This window comes from Canis lupus, chromosome 25 (assembly GCF_048164855.1).
Source record: "Canis lupus baileyi chromosome 25, mCanLup2.hap1, whole genome shotgun sequence".
NCBI lineage: Eukaryota > Metazoa > Chordata > Mammalia > Carnivora > Canidae > Canis > Canis lupus.
In genome coordinates, this window is record NC_132862.1 from 17,988,600 (window position 1) to 18,004,674 (window position 16,075).

A 16,075-nucleotide genomic window follows, 5' to 3' on the forward strand; every position below is an offset into this window, starting at 1 on the left:
TTATTATCATTTCATAAATGAAAAGATGTTCTAACAGCAATAAAGTAGAAGAGACATAACTTCAGAATTTAAAAACTGCACAGACCTAGCTTTATGAAAAACTCACTACACTGTCTTCCATTAATTTCCACGTGGCCACTGATCAGTCATGGACCAATGGTCCACAATGTTCCTTCAACCAACATTGGAAGTCATAGAAGAAGGTCAACCCTCTCATTTTACAGATCAGAAAGTGGTAATTTGGCAAATTTCAATGCTTTTTCAAGGTTAACAGCTAATTCAGTGTTCTTTTGATTATATTTGCTAAGTTCTGAAAACAAAAAATACCTTTGCTGATGATGTAACATTGGCATTGAGATTCAGTCCCAATTAAGAATCTCTCTTCCAGAGACTCTGAAGCATCGAAGATTCACGTGATAGTGCATCAGAATGAATCCCACATATTGTATGTCACATTCTTCACACTGCATCTCAAAAATAAATATGGAGCTTCATTTTTATCAAGATTCTTATTTGGTTAAAATTTTTCACTTTATATTGACAGATATGATTGGAAGTTTTTACTCAAAATAGAAAATAACAGAAGGTCATTCTTCAAATTTCACATGTCTCAAGTATCTATATAAGTTTAGGGATTGTGCAGTATAAAGAACATCTCTTTCTAAATTTATAGCAATTTTTCGTTTTTCCTTTCCCCAATCCAATTTCTTCATCTGTATTCTCAATTATTCTAATAAGTTCTATCTCACATATTATTTCTGCCTTTGCCAATTCTGTCTACTTCTCCTCTACTCCAGCCCATTCACATTTTCTATTAGCTTGGGATTTATACTTTTGTACTAAAGTGAATAAATTATCTTATTCTGGCTTATGAATGAAAGATCAGAATCTATTACTTATTTTGACATCTCTCATTAACTATCTTAACTTCTTCAACTGTAATAAATTTTAGACATTTGAAATACGACTGAAACGTGAAAAAAGGAGCCATCAAATTATATGTCTCCTTCTAGATGAAAATACGAGGGCAAGAAATTTGTAATGGATCAATTTAAGCCATAAACATGCCTTCCTATTCAAAAAGGCATCCATAAAACTGGCACTTGTTATCAGAATAAAAGATTATTCCCATATATTTGGCTGATGAAATTCTGACCGTAAACTCTACGGTGCTAAAGCAGGTAGCCAATACTAAATAATCATTCCCATTCCCTTTATACAGATTTCCACGTGCAATTAGGAGGCAGGTGATTATTTGGGCACTTCTGAAGTCAGAATGGAGTGAGAGAGGCTGCATACAGAATACCTAGGATTATTGACCTATTTTTAATCTTATTGAAAAGTATTTATTACACAATAAACTGCTTCTCAAATTGTGCTGAAGCCTTATAAGGCACATAATGAACTGACTACTTCAGTGAATTGAAAATAAGACTTTGAAATGTCTCAAGAAACCTATTAAGTACTTGGTTCTTGGGGGATAGACAATTTTGAAAATAATTTCTAAGTAAAATGTGTAATTTTGATCACTTTTATTGCTAGCTCAAAGTCATAAAAAATAATTTCTTTATAATTTTTTGGTTTACAATCACTGACTTTCAGGAAATGGTCATTGTTATACATCATTTCTAAAATGATATAATTTCAGAGAATGTTTAATCAAATGCCTGGATTCTAAAAAATGAGAAAACCTAGCTCAAAGAAACTTAATGTCTTTCTCTTGGACACATGACTGATAATTGGCAGAACACTTTATTCCTTGATTCAGGATCATTTCCAGGAAACCAGAAAAAAAAAAAACATTGCCTTGGAATGCCTATATTTGAATAAGACAAGAGAACGGACAAGACTTAGCATAGTTCGAATAGCTCTGAAGCTAAGTGGCATTATGTCGTCTTACATGCCTGAATACTCTTATATTTTTTAAGCCACTTTTTTCTGAAAGATATATTTCTTGAGATGGTTCTCATTCTTATATTTATTTATTATAGTTATTTAAAAATTTAAAAAATTCCATTTATTTATATATTTTAAAATAAAATTACATACATTTAAAGGCAGACAACATGATTTGATATATATAGGGATTCAATATTCAATATATATAATTCCTGTTGCACAGTGAAATGGTTACTACAGTCATGCTAATTAACATATCCTGTTACATAGTTCCCATTTTAAGCATTTTTTTTAGCATACCATTCTCTTAGCTTTTTTTCCTGTTTTTTTTTTTTTTTTAATCAAATAAAAAGGAAATGTCTTGAATAGCCAAAGCAATTTTGAAAAAGCAAAGCAAAGCTGGAGGTGTCACAATTCCAGACTTCAAATTATATTACACAGCTGTAATAATCAAAATAGTATGGTATTGGCACAAAAATAGACACATAGATCAATGGAACAGAATAGAAAACCCAGAAATAAGCCCACAACTCTATGGTCAATTAGTCTTTGACAAAGCAGGAAAGAATATCCACTGGGAAAAGAACCGTCTGACAAATGTCATTGGGAAAACTGGCCAGCTATTTGCAGGAGAATGAAATTGGATCATTTTGTTATACCATACACAAAAATAAACACAAAGTGCACTAAAGACCTAAATGTGAGACCTGAAACCATGAAAATCCTAGAAGACAGCAAGATCTTTTCATTGGCTGTAGCAACTTCCTTCAAGATATGTCTCCTGAGGCACGGGAGACAAAAGCAAAGCTAAACTATTGGGCCTTCATCAAAATAAAAAGCTTCTGCAAGGCAAAGGAAACAACAAAACTAAGAGACAACCTATGGAATGGGAGAAGATATTTACAAGTGATATATCTGATAAGGGTTTAGCATCCAAAAATATATAAAGAACCTATACAACTCAACACCCTCAAAATAAATGATCCAATTAAAAAATGGGCAGAAGATTTGAATAGACATTTCTCCAAAGAAGACATCCAGATGGCCAACAGACACATGAAAAGATGCTCAATATCACTCATTATCAGGGAAATATAAATCAAAATTACAATGGGATATTCACCTCACCTCTCAGAATGGTTAAAATAAAAAATAAGAAACAACAAGTGGTGAGGTTGTGTGGAAAAAGGAACCCTCTTGCACTGTTGATGGGAATGCAAATGGTGCAGCCATTGTGAAAAAAAGTATGGAGTTTCCTCAAAAAGTTAAAAATAGAGCTACCTTACGATCTAGTAATCACACTACTGGTATTAATCTGCAAAATATGAAAACACTAATTCAAAGGGATACATGCACCCTTATATTTGTAAAAGCATTTTTTAAATTTAAATTCTAGTTAGTTAACATATGGTGTAATATGGTGTTAGGAGTAGAATTTAGTGATTGATCACTTACATATAACACCCAATGCTTGTCACAACAAATGCCCTCTTTAATATTTATCACCCATTCCCCAACCACCTCCCTTCATCACCTCTCTGTTCTCTATCATTAAGAGTCTCTTATGGTTTGCTCCCCTCTTTCTCTCTGTCTCTAGCTCTTTTTTTCCTTCCCCTAATTTTATCTGTTTTGTTTCTTAAATTCCACGTATGAGTGAAATCATACAGTATTTGTCTTTCTCTGATTGCCTTATTTCACATAGCATTATTTACAATAGCCAAATTATGGAAGCAGCACAAGTGTCCATTGATAGATGAATGGATAAATATATATATTTATAAAAAAGACTGAAATCTTGCCATTTGCAACAACATGGTTGGAGCTAGAGGGTATAATACTAAGTGAAATAACTCAATCAGGGAAAGACAAATACCATACGATTTCACTCATTTGTGAAATTTGAGAAACAAAACAAATAAGCAAAGGAAAAAAGAGAGAGAGACAAATGAAGAAACAGACACTCAACAATAGAGAATGAACTGATGGTTATCAGAGGGGAGGTAGGTGGGTGGGGGGTGGGTTAAATAGGTGATGGGGATGAGGGAGGGCACTTGTGATGAGCACCGGGTAAGGTATGGAAGTGCTGACTCACTACTTTGTGCGCCTGAGACTAATATAACACTGTAGGTATTAGAATCAAGACTAAAAAAAAAAAAAAAAAAAAAAAAAAAAGAATCAAGACTAAAAAACTAAAAAGTTATTTTTAAGGTTAGGAGAAAAAAAAAGGGAAAGAAAAAAGGAAGAAGTTAATTACAACCATGCCACTTAACATAATTAATAATTTTATGCAAATCAAATATTTCTGGAAAATTGCTACCATTACATTCAACAGAACACAGATATTGGTGTAAGGGGTTGCCGCTAAAATCCCGAATACACTCAATACATTTAACCGTCAAGCCTCCAGCTGGAGGTAAACCCCTGGAAATGAGCGTGAACACGTGTGAGCTTGAACTCTCCCCAGCTGCTCTGCGGCTGTTGTTAAAGCTAATAAACGCCTGAGCGCCACAAGGGCCTGATTGTGACACACGCAAAGGACCGTCCCTCCGGAGCTATCAATGTTGGTGCGGGAGGGCAGGTCTCGGAAAGAGGAAATCACGAGCAATAATTACCTAGGCATGTAAAGGACTCTCTCGGCCACCACAAAACCCACCCTGAAGAAGAGATTGCTGGCTGGAATGAACGGGAAAACCAGGAACAACAAGCCCACTAACACTTCCTTGTGCTCCAGTCTCTGAAACACACAATAGTGAAGGACAAATTAATTTTTAAAAAATTTCACTGCAGTTGGCATTTAACCATCTCTTTCATTCTCAAGTTCTCATTGACGGAATGAATAGATCAGACCAACGTAAACCCTTTGATCAGTGAGCTGAATTCATCAGAGAAAGCCCTCAGGCTGACACCTCTGGCTTGTCCCACGTCTGCCACCCAGAAACCTCTGATAATTGTGCAGGATCAGTGACCATTACTCCTCGTTCTGGGCCGGCCCTACAGCCACCCTGTTTCTTAGTTTCTGGTCCCTTTCAGAATGTCTGTTCCCCCAGGCAACTGGCTTCCAGAGAGCAAAGCAGCTTGATAGGATCAAACTTACTAAGGCATTGTGGAGAATTTAATTATTGTCCTCTGTGAAATAGAACTCATTTAAACAGCTTTAACAATAAAAAACAAAGCCCACCAGGAGAAGCAAAATCTTAGCATAAAAGAAATTAAATGCTAATGGTAAAATTTGGTGCCAGTGAGGGAGACTATTTGAAGATTTTCTTAGCACTTCTCAAATTAAGCCAGTAAGCAAGGTTTTTTTTTTTTTTTTTTTTTTTCTTTTGAATCAAATTATTCAGGAGTACCTGGGTGGCTCAGTTAAATGACTGACTCTTGGTTTCAGCTTAGATCATGATCTCAGGGTTGTGACTGAGCCCTGCATTGCGCTCTGCACTGAGCATAGAGACCGTTTAAGATTTTCTCTTTCTTCCTTTGCTCCTCCTCCTCCACGCTCTCATTCTCTCAAAAAAAAAAAAAAAATCTTTACAATTATTCATTAATTATTCATTAAACTGAGAAAGCACTTGTTTATGAAATTGTCTATATTAATTTGCAAAGACTTTCTGTGATTTATAAGTAATAGAAAAAATTTGTTTATTACTAATATGTTGTAATGGACACTGTGAAGAGTATTTTGCATTACCTTATGTGTATATGATAATATGTATTTAAACATAGTTCTGTTTATTTGTTTATTCCCTGCTTTTTAAAAAATTTTTTACTTATTTATTCATGTGAGGCACATAGAGAGAGGCAGAGACATAGGCAGAGAGAGAAGCAGATTCTGCGCAGAGAGACTGACATAGGATCTTGGGATCATGACTTGAGCCAAAGGCAGATGCTCAACCACTGAGCCACCCAGGCATCCCTATTCCCTGCTTTATTGAGATAAAATTGATATATAACATTGTGTAAGCTGAAAGTGCACATAACTTCATATACATATATATATTGTGACATGACTACCACCCACAATGGAGTTGGTTAAAGCCTCTGTCACTTCACATAATTACAATTTTTTGTGTATATGATGACAACATTTAAGATCGACTCTTGGGCCACCTAGATGGCTCAGTTGGTTAGATGTCTGATTCTTGGTTTCAGTTCCGGTCATGACCTTAGGGTCATGAATCAAGCCCCAATATGAGGCTCTGTGCTCAAGAGGTAGTCTGCGTGAGATTCTTTCTCTCTAAGGGAGGTCTACTTAAAATAGACTTTAACATATTGGGTGGTCTTGTTTTTTCTTTTAAAAAATGTTTAACAAGAAAACTATATGCAACTTTCCATATTACAATTGGAAATATTTCCTATGAACATTTTAATAACCTATTATAATTAATAATTATAAAAGAATAGACCAAAAATTCAAAAATATAAATGAGACTCCCTAATATGAACTACAAATACTTTATGCAATGTAAAAGATCTTTAACATCTTGGGCTATTTTTCACCTGAATTTTATTTAAAAATTATGCTTTACTGACTACAATGTATAGAGTAATAAAGTTTCTGAGAGTGAATCCATATGAATAACTGTAATTTGGATAGTTCCCTCTAAATAATTAGAGGAAACTATAACTCTAAATCTCTAAGTAATGATGTTATTTTTTTATTCAAAGGAACTATGCCCTTTAGATTTAAAACAAAAAGAAGAGACAAAAACTACTATAACAAGGTTTTGTCTTAAGTGAGTACAGTAGGATGCTATATTTCTATGCCCTACAGAAATTGAAAAACAACTTAAGGAAGGGCAAATCATTTTATTTAAAAGCTGCAAGATATCTTTGTGATTTCATTCATAATTGAGTTTACAAAGCACCTTTAAGTTCAAGAATTTGAAGTACTTAGTTGAAAAAAACCCCACCTTTGTAAGAAGGCTATAATATGAAGAGCAACTGTCTTGACAAATTCAAAAACAAATCCCAGAGAATGAGTGTCTTCCAGTGTTCCTCATGAATTCTGCTTCAGGAGCACCTAGGTTGGGAGGAGGCAGGTGTCAGGTGACCTGCAGACACCGTACTCCATGCCTGTCCCCTCTCTCACCCAACCCTGCAGGGCAGGACTCCACGGAGCTCACTGCTGCTGGGGACAGGGAGATGAGGGCGGGAGTCAAGGAGCCCCTTGCCTCTTCTGGAAGACTCACGTGCAAACTGAGAACTCACAACACCGTGTCTTCCTTGTTCCTTCACCAGGTTCTTCAGGCTTCAAGAGCATCTTTACCTCCTTCATGGCCATCATCCCACTTGTAATTACACACTTATCTGTGTGTTTATGGTCTTTATAAAATATCTGTCTTCCCCAAGAGACTGTGAGCCATGAGGGCAGGGAGATGATAGGCTGTGTTCCCTGGTGCATGATCTGTGCTTTAGTTCAGTGCCTGGCACTTACTGGTGCTCAGAAATATTTGTTGAATATGTCAGTGAATGAATAAATACATTGGGCAAGAGAGAAAACTGAATAGAAGAGGGCCTCCTGGTAGAGGTGACAATCTGGGTTTGAAAAATGAATAAATGCTTACAAGGCAGAAAATACTGAGAGAGGGGTCAAGGCCAGTTTTTTAGTTGCACAACAAGAAGACCTGGATAAGAAGAACCCCGTTTCTGGATTGGTTCCATCGGTGCTTTGTTCCTGAGCTCAGGAAGTACCTCCTCAGTAAGGGACTGCCTTTCAAAGTTCTTTTGATATTGGACAATGTCCCTGGCCACTCAGAACCCTTGGGTTCAACACCAACAGCATCAAAGTGGTCTACTTGCCCCCAAATACAATGTCTCTATAATCAGCCTCTAGATCAAGGGGTCATAAGGGCCTTTAAGGCTCATTACACACAGTACTCTTTGGAAAGGATCATTAACACTATATAGAAGAGAACCCCGATGAGAGATGAAAATCTGGAAAGATTACATTATTGAAGATGCCATTGTTATCATAGAAAAAGCTGCAAAAGCCATCAATTTCTGAAACATGAAATTCCTGCTGGAGAAAACTGTGTCCAAATGTTGGGCACGACTTCACATGATTTACAACAGAGCCAGGCAAGGAAATCATGAAAGAGATTGTGGAAATGGGGAAAACAAGTGAGAAAGTAAAGGATTTCAAGATATGGCTCTCTTGGAGAAATTCAAGAGCTAATAGACATCACACCAGCAGAGTTAACAGAAGTTGACTTGATGGAGATGAGTGCTTCCGAACCAGTGCCAGACTATAACGAAGAAGATGTAGAAGAGACGGTGGCAGAAAACAAATTAACATAAGATCATCTAGCGGGGTCTGGTTATTCAAGACTGCTTTTGACTTCTTTTAGAACATGGGCCCTTCTATGATACTGGCACTGAAATTAAGGCCAATGGTGGGAAAAGGATTGGTATCATATGGAAACATTTTGAGAGAAATGAAAAAGCAAAAAAGATAGAAATGATGATATATATATATTTCTGTGAAGTTACACTGAATATACCTGCCTCTCCTGCCTCCTCTTCCAATTCCTCCACCTGTTCCACCTCTGCCACCCAGGAGACAACAAGACCAAACTCCTCTCTCCCTTCTCCTCTGCCCACTGAACATGCAGACAACAAGGATGAAGACTTTATGACAATCCATTTCCTCTCTTGGTGAAAAGTAGATAATCACCACGCTGTGCAGTTAATAAAATTATCTGTCGTGAGTCGGTGTCTTCATGTGAAAACCTAATAACTATGTGGCAAGAACTGTGTGGCACATTTCTGTGTCATCATCATGATCACTGCCTAAGTGGCCATTGTGTAGAACATCATGTGCAAGACTTGTATGGAAGTGGATAAGGTGTCCTTCTGCAGGTATAAGATGAGTGATATTTAATGTAAAATTAATGATATGTTAGTTTTCTTACTGTTTTATAACTTTGCTTTCAAAAAAATTACATTACCATATAGCATGCCTCTCTCTCTCATAATTGGAGAAACTGTGTATCAGCCTATCATCACAGGTAAGCGGTTTTAAAAAAAAGTACCAATGTTTCCAGTGCTGTGTTATGAATATGACTGTAATGTGATATGCCATAAAATTTTTATAACAATTTATTCATTAGCATATAGGCTAGGCTACCATGAGGCAATCATATTGCTGCTTTTTTGTTTTCAATGCCTGGATCATTGTATCTGTAAATAAATATATAAATGTGAATTTTTTGCATTATCTTTCCACTTTTGATGTCTAGTGTTAGTAACATGTATAACATCTACAGTGTTTTGTATCATGTAAGACAATATGTAGGTACCGACAGGCAATTCATTTTGTAAACTGATGGTGTAAACTTACTATCAATAAATATAATACAGTACTGTAAATGCATTTTCTTTCTTTTTAAAAAGATTTATTTATTTATTTTAGAGAGAGTGCGATGGCGGTGGGATGAGTGGTGGGAGGATGAGAATCCCAAGCGGACTCCCCACTGAGCACAGAGCTGGCTTGATCCCATGATCCCAAGATCATGACCTGAGCAGAAACAGAAAGTCAGATGCTCAACCAACTGAGCCACTCAGGCCCTCATCTCTTATGATTTTTCTTAATAACATTTTTTCTCTAGCTATATACTATATACTTACAGTATACTATATACTATAAGAACACAGTATATAATACATAATACATAAAAATATGTGTTAATTGTTTATGTAATTGGTAAGGCTTCTGGTCAAGAGTAGTCTCTTAGTGGTTAAGTTTTATGGGAATCAAAAATTATACACAGAGTTTTGACTGAGTGGGGGGTAGGCACCCCTAACCCCTGCATTGTTCAAGGATTAACTGCATCTTCTTTCAATATTCCTGTAAGATTCTCCAAGGTGACCGAGTATAAACCCAGATTGTTACGCAGCTGCCACTGGCACAATCGTGCATCTGCCCAAGCAGCTAATGGAAGGCAGCAGTTTTTTTCCAACACTATAAATTATGGCAGATGAATCCCAGCTCCAGGATTGAGCGTAACCTGGCTCAGCTTCCCGGCCATGGGGCACAGATGAAGAAAGAAAGATATACCAGATACAGGTGGGCACAGGTGCGCACACAGATAGACCCAGATGGCAACGTGGGGCAGGAGAATCATAGGGTGGTCTTAAGGTTAAAAAAAAAAAAAGAGTTAAAAGCTGTTCTGAGAAGCTCAATCATCTCTGCCGTATCTCATTAATGATTCCGTATTTGGCTGTGTCCCTGATTTAGGATTAAACGGCCACAATACCATGCTGCAGAGAGGCCTGGGATAGATTCCCCATCATGTGAGCATAGGCATATGTACATGTCAAGTGCAGACATGAACAGATGACCTATTTAATTGTTTCTGAGAGCAACAGGACAAAGCTGAACTGGGACAGAAAATGGTTGTTTCAGGAACCCAACAGCATGGCTGCCAGCCTACACTCTTCTTGGCTCAAGCTGGTGACTCATTTCATGACTTTCATAAGCTCTAAATTGCACCGATATAATTTAAGTGAAGAAACTAAATAGCTGGGAGACAAAAGTAGACTTGTACACTCTGTTCTCCCAGCCGTTTCGAAACTTGCTTTTCCAAGGACAAACTTTTTCCCCCTGAGAGGCACTGATGGTAGGTGAAGGCAGATGAAGATCAGCGTATTTATGAAATTACAAGACACAATAGCTCATTCTCCTCCCCCTTATTATTATTATTTTAAATATTTTATTTATTTATTCACAAGAGACACAGAAAGAGAGGCAGAGACAGAGGGAGAAGCAGGCTCTCTGCGAGGGACCCTGATGTGGGACTCGATCCCAAGACCCCATAATCACGACCTGAGCCAAAGGCAGATGCTCTCAACCACTGAGCCACCCAGGTGCCTCATCCCGCCGCTTATTATTGATTGCCACCTAGAAAATGGTGTCTTTGCTCTGGAAACTGAAATCAATAAAGAAAAGAAACCAGATATAATCCACAGAGTCTCACTTACTTGGTGAAGATCCACATATTTTAGAGCTACATCTCCTGAAGCTCGTCAAATGCTCATCATACTTTATCAAACAAATATGGCAAGAAATTTCTGGCTTATTTCATGACATATGAAAGTAACAACAAATCCAGTAAGCTTCTATTTTAGCAGCTAAAAGGAAGAGAAAGATTTACTTGCATAACAGCTTCTGGAGGAACTCCTATTAATAGTAGATTTGATTCCTGCTATCCATCCTGTATGCATGCAAAGCAAAATATCTTCTATAATCAAAATATGTTGCATCTCCTTGGACAGGACCCAATTTCCTACTCATGAGACATATGGTGATAAAAGTGTGATAGATTATTTGGATTCTTAAGGGGTGTTTAAAAAGCTACTTTCACAGATAACTCACTTGAAAGAATAGTTCACTTCCTCTCTAATTAAATATACATTCAAACAGCCTACCTCCATCATTTAAAAGGGCAACTGTAATTCACTAATAAAATGTAGCAACGTCTGGAAAAAGAAGCTTTGTGTTTGAAAATGGCACCAAATACTTATATTTCTGTGAGCTCAGCAGACGTTCACTTACACATGCATCAAGACATGAACGGTGCATTCATAAAAGGACTGCTTTCCCTCAAATAGGTTCAGCCTAAATCTTTAAAGTATATCCAAGAAAGAGGAAACTATATGATCCACACGAAGCTTGAAGATGTGAAAAAGACAACCTAACGACCACTAATTGGGAACTGTATTTTCCTAGAAAATTCCTTCAGGATGGTAGAAACAAATGTCTTTGGCTAAAAGCAAACAGTAAAACATGTTTTCCAGCAGCGTTTGGCATTATAATATTACCAAAGAGACCTTGTAAAATAAGGGTCAATGTCTGTCTCTATATAGTATCTATATAGAGATGATTAGAGTTCATTGGCTAAAGTACTAATGTCAAAGGGATTGTGAAAGATTTGAATGATTAGATATTTCTAGTGATTCCAGGAAGGCTGACTCAAAAATATTTCTCTTATTGGGTTCCTTTTTAATACCAAATACCAGAGCCCTGGTGTTGAAAATTAACCTAAGCCAATTTGGCTTCTTAAAGGTTACGAGGTCTTTTGTAAACACTGGTAGTATCTGGTTTTTAGAGCCAGATGGGATGTAACACTGACAGCAAGTCTTGGATAACATGCAGCTGAAGTACAAACATTAGTAAGTGAGCAGAAAAACCGTTTTCTGCCATTTGCTCTTGTAAGCTCAGAGAAGTCATCACCCAGGCTTGCGCATCTCCTATACAATCTTGCACAGAAAGCTCCCTCTGAGGACAGTGGAAGAATGCTTCAAGGTAAAGCAGCTACCGTCTAGTCAAGTTGGGCTCAGAGCCTTTGTGAAGTGTGGAGATGGAGCCAAATAGAGCCTTGTTCTAGCTCCATAAGGCTGCTGGACTGGCCAGTCTTAGATCTTTTTCATTCAAGGGTGATGGTTCCTGTACAATATTCTTAGCTAACCACCTATCTAGGCCAGCATTTATTTCATCAGTAAAAAATTATTTTCTAATAACCCTCACACAGAAGAACAAACCTTTGGTCTGAATTTTGATAATATTGGAAGAGCATGTAAGAAGCCCCTCAAGAGAACAGACTCTTAAACAGAGTGCTTTATATGCCAACTAACTACCCCTAGAGTGTACAGTAAAGTTCATCTCACCCACAGGCAACCCAATGTTGGCCCTGATGCAGTTTAAAGTAAATTGTCATACACAGACAACATAATGCCTCATTCTATGGTTTCATTCCTTTCCTACTTACTTATGTGCCTCCTTTTTTTTTTTTTAAAGATTTATTTATTTATTTTAGAGAGAGCGAGAGTGTGCATGAGAGGGGGGTGGTGCAGAGGGCGAGGGAAAGAGAATCCTGAAGCAGACTCCCCACTGAGCAAGGAGCCCCATATAGGGCTCGATCTCAAAAATCTGAGATCACGGCTTGAGCTGAAATCAAGAGTCAGATGCTTAACTGACTGAGCCACCCAAGTGCCCTACTTTTATGCCTCTCTTTAATCTATGGTCAATGAGGTGAACTGATGACTTTCCTTCAAAGATCTCTTGCCCTTACTGTTGACTAGTTAGAAACTCTATAGACTAATAAAACATTCAAAAAGAGTCCTTCTGTAGGTGTTGCTAAAGGATAGCTGAAGATTTGTTATTGTTGATGGTAGGAATATGGTAAGCTAGAAAAATTTTAGATGGTGCTCTGAGGAGGTCATTACAAGTCTGCAATTTATTTACCTACTCTCGTATGTCTAAATCTACACTTCTCAAATGACCTGGAATGTATTTGATGACAATCGTTATCTTGAGGAAGCCCTCTTAGTGTCCTGTGCAGCACTAGAACACACTTTGAGAAACACTGGTAATAAACTACCCCAGACAGAATGAAATTAAAAAGAACAGTTTCTGCACAAGAAGAGGTTTCCACATAAAACCCCTCTCAAGAAACCATCTCAGTATCTGAAAATCTTTCTGTGTCTGAAATACACTCTTTTTGCAATATTGCAAGCCTATTTCCTGCTCTTCTGTGCTCAGCGGAGATGAAGGCACCAGGTCACCATTTTCATGGTAAGGAATCATTATTCCCTTAGAGAGCTTTTAGAATGCCCATCTACTTCCTCTACCACAAGAGCAGAGAGCCCACTCATTAAATATATCTTAAGTTTTAATCTCCAACAAAGAAGAGTCATCTTTGTGGCTCTACCGGGAATGCCATGGTGCTTAGAGAGTATTGTAGAGTCAATGGGGATTAGGTTCTAAAATCAGTATATGAGGCAAAAATTATGCACAGTCAAGATTGCCCTTGAAAATCCCTTAGAAAGCCTCTCTTTGTGAGGGCGACATGCCATATTTCAAGAAGCCAAACCCTCTTTCAAAACTGGCTCAGATGACTATTTTTTTTTTCATTTGAGTACTAGATAAAGTAAGATTAGTGTAAGGATGTCACGTTGTATGAAAAACGCAAACCTTTAAACATGAGAATTCCATTCACTGCTACAAGATGCTCACACCCTGAGTGCTCACAGTAATTGAGGTTGCCTGGGGAAAGGACAAATTCACTCCACTCATCTTCTACTCTCTCCTGGAACTACACTTTTTGAAGGCAATAACCAGAGATTTATCTATACTACTTAAGTTTCTACTTTCCCTTCTCTTTTCTGGTTTTTAAAATTTTTACTGATCTAGTATAATTGATTTGTGTAAATATACCTAGGCAATGATATGGGAAACAAAGGCAGAAGAGAAATTATTAAATCTCCTTACCGCCTACGGCCCACTGACAAGTTCTTGAAACAGGCACAGTGACATTCTTCTAGGGAGTCAGCTGCCTCAATGTTAATACTTTGCTAAAGGAAAAGGCAATCTTAGCCCGACCCCCAGGATCCTGTAAGTCTACTTTAATATATGAAAATTCCTTTGGAAATTTCCTTTATCTCTACCTGCCAAGATACATGTTGGCAATCATCCCCCAAGCATATGGCTCACCTATATACATCTAAAGGGTCTCACGACTAAAGTTTTATTAGATGGTAAAAACTGATCTTTTCCCAAAAGTAGCCAGCCCCCTCGAGGTCCTGGAAACCTTGCTTCCAAAATTCCTTAGAGACTTAGGCTCTTCCTAACCTCCCCCCACATCTTGAAAGTACAAAATTGGCCACTCCTCATGACCCCAGAACACCTCTTTCTGCCCACAGGTCCTGTCCCCATGCTTTAATAAAACCACTTCTCTGCATCAAAGGCGTCTCAAGAATCCTTTCTTGGCCATTGGCTTCGAACCCTACGTTCTTTTCTATGTCAGGCAATATCATTTTTAGTCAAATTTAAAAGATAAATATATGTAGACATATACATATAAAGACATATTGAATATATGTATATTTATATACATATTTATATACATACATGTATATACATATATTTAATATATAATTTATAAATACTTTATATATTTATTATTCATTTTTAAAATTTGATTAAGTGCACAGTAGCATTTTTTTCTCCCTAGGAGGTTGCATTCATCATATTCGCTTCACTTTTGTAGGCACTTCAGGCAGCATATTTAGGGCTAAATAGGAACACTCTAAAAATTTGAGGGGAAAACTCAAAGTTCAGGACAGCAGCAGAGACTCTGGAATAACATATGTAGAATATGATCATACAAGTCACTTTTAACAAAATGACTAAGAATAGGAGGGAAAATATGTGTCTCCTGGGGCTAGGGAGTTACTGACTGGAGCCAGAGAACAGATTTTTTTGTGTGTGAATGCAGTTCCCTAGGATTTTCACCCTGACAATGAATCACTCTGCAGAGAACTGTAATGGGCCATTGGTGGAAGGGAAGAAATGATGAATGTGTCTACAAGCCTTGAGATAACCAGGGAGCAGAAAAGTTAGGTGACACTTTCCCAAGCTTTGCAGCCAAGCTCCACTTTGCAGAGCATAGGGATGGCCTGGCTCCTGGCTTGCAGGCACTTAGGTTAATTTCCGTCCTCATCTTCTGCCTCACACTCACCTGAGAAATTCCCCTTCCCAGTTTCTCTTCTGCCTAAATCCCATTTGCTCCCCCTTCTAAGGGAGCTGAAACAGAAGTCACTGCCCCCATCCCCAGGTTGGCAATTAGTGCTAACTGGGCTCTAAGAGTCCCTCCCTGGAGATGTTACAGTGAAGGCCTGGAGGAAATCTTCACCCAGAGGAGATGATTGGGTTGTTTCAATCATCACAGGCTCCCCTGTGTAGGGGACCCTGCTCAAATGTCAGGCAGGCAAACTCATGGACTCACTTATTTCTTCTATCATTTCATCCCATTGACTCTTACGGAGCACCTGCTGTGGACAAGGTGTGGGAGGCAGTGTGCTAGGCAGTGAAATAGCTGGGCCAGTACCAACACAGCCATTGTTTCTAGTTAGAAACATCCAAAGACTTTGAGAGCAGATTTCATGGTGGTGCATGCAAGGGAAATGAGTACTGCAAATACTCATCCTGGACTAAGCTGAAAATGAATTCTCACTCATCTACACCTACCTGCTAAGATAGCCTGCAATTCTTGTTGCTGAATTGAAAAGTTTCTAAATTTTATTTTTGCTTTGCTTAACTGTGTGTGTATTACTGTACTTTAAATCAAAAGAGTATTCTTCAGGCAAAGGATTTTCAGCAGTTTTCAGTTTGAATGACAAT

The 16,075-nt window shown here is 37.7% G+C and overlaps 1 long non-coding RNA gene across 1 annotated transcript; it reads right to left on the reverse strand.

Annotated features, from left to right (window-relative positions):
* Positions 1 to 327: 327 nt before the first annotated feature.
* LOC140616833 (uncharacterized) lies at positions 328 to 11,030 on the reverse strand. Its single transcript, XR_012017166.1, has 3 exons — positions 10,876 to 11,030; positions 4,512 to 4,633; positions 328 to 464 (listed from the first exon to the last, which is right to left on the reverse strand). It is a non-coding gene; the product is annotated as an uncharacterized lncRNA (long non-coding RNA).
* Positions 11,031 to 16,075: the final 5,045 nt, after the last annotated feature.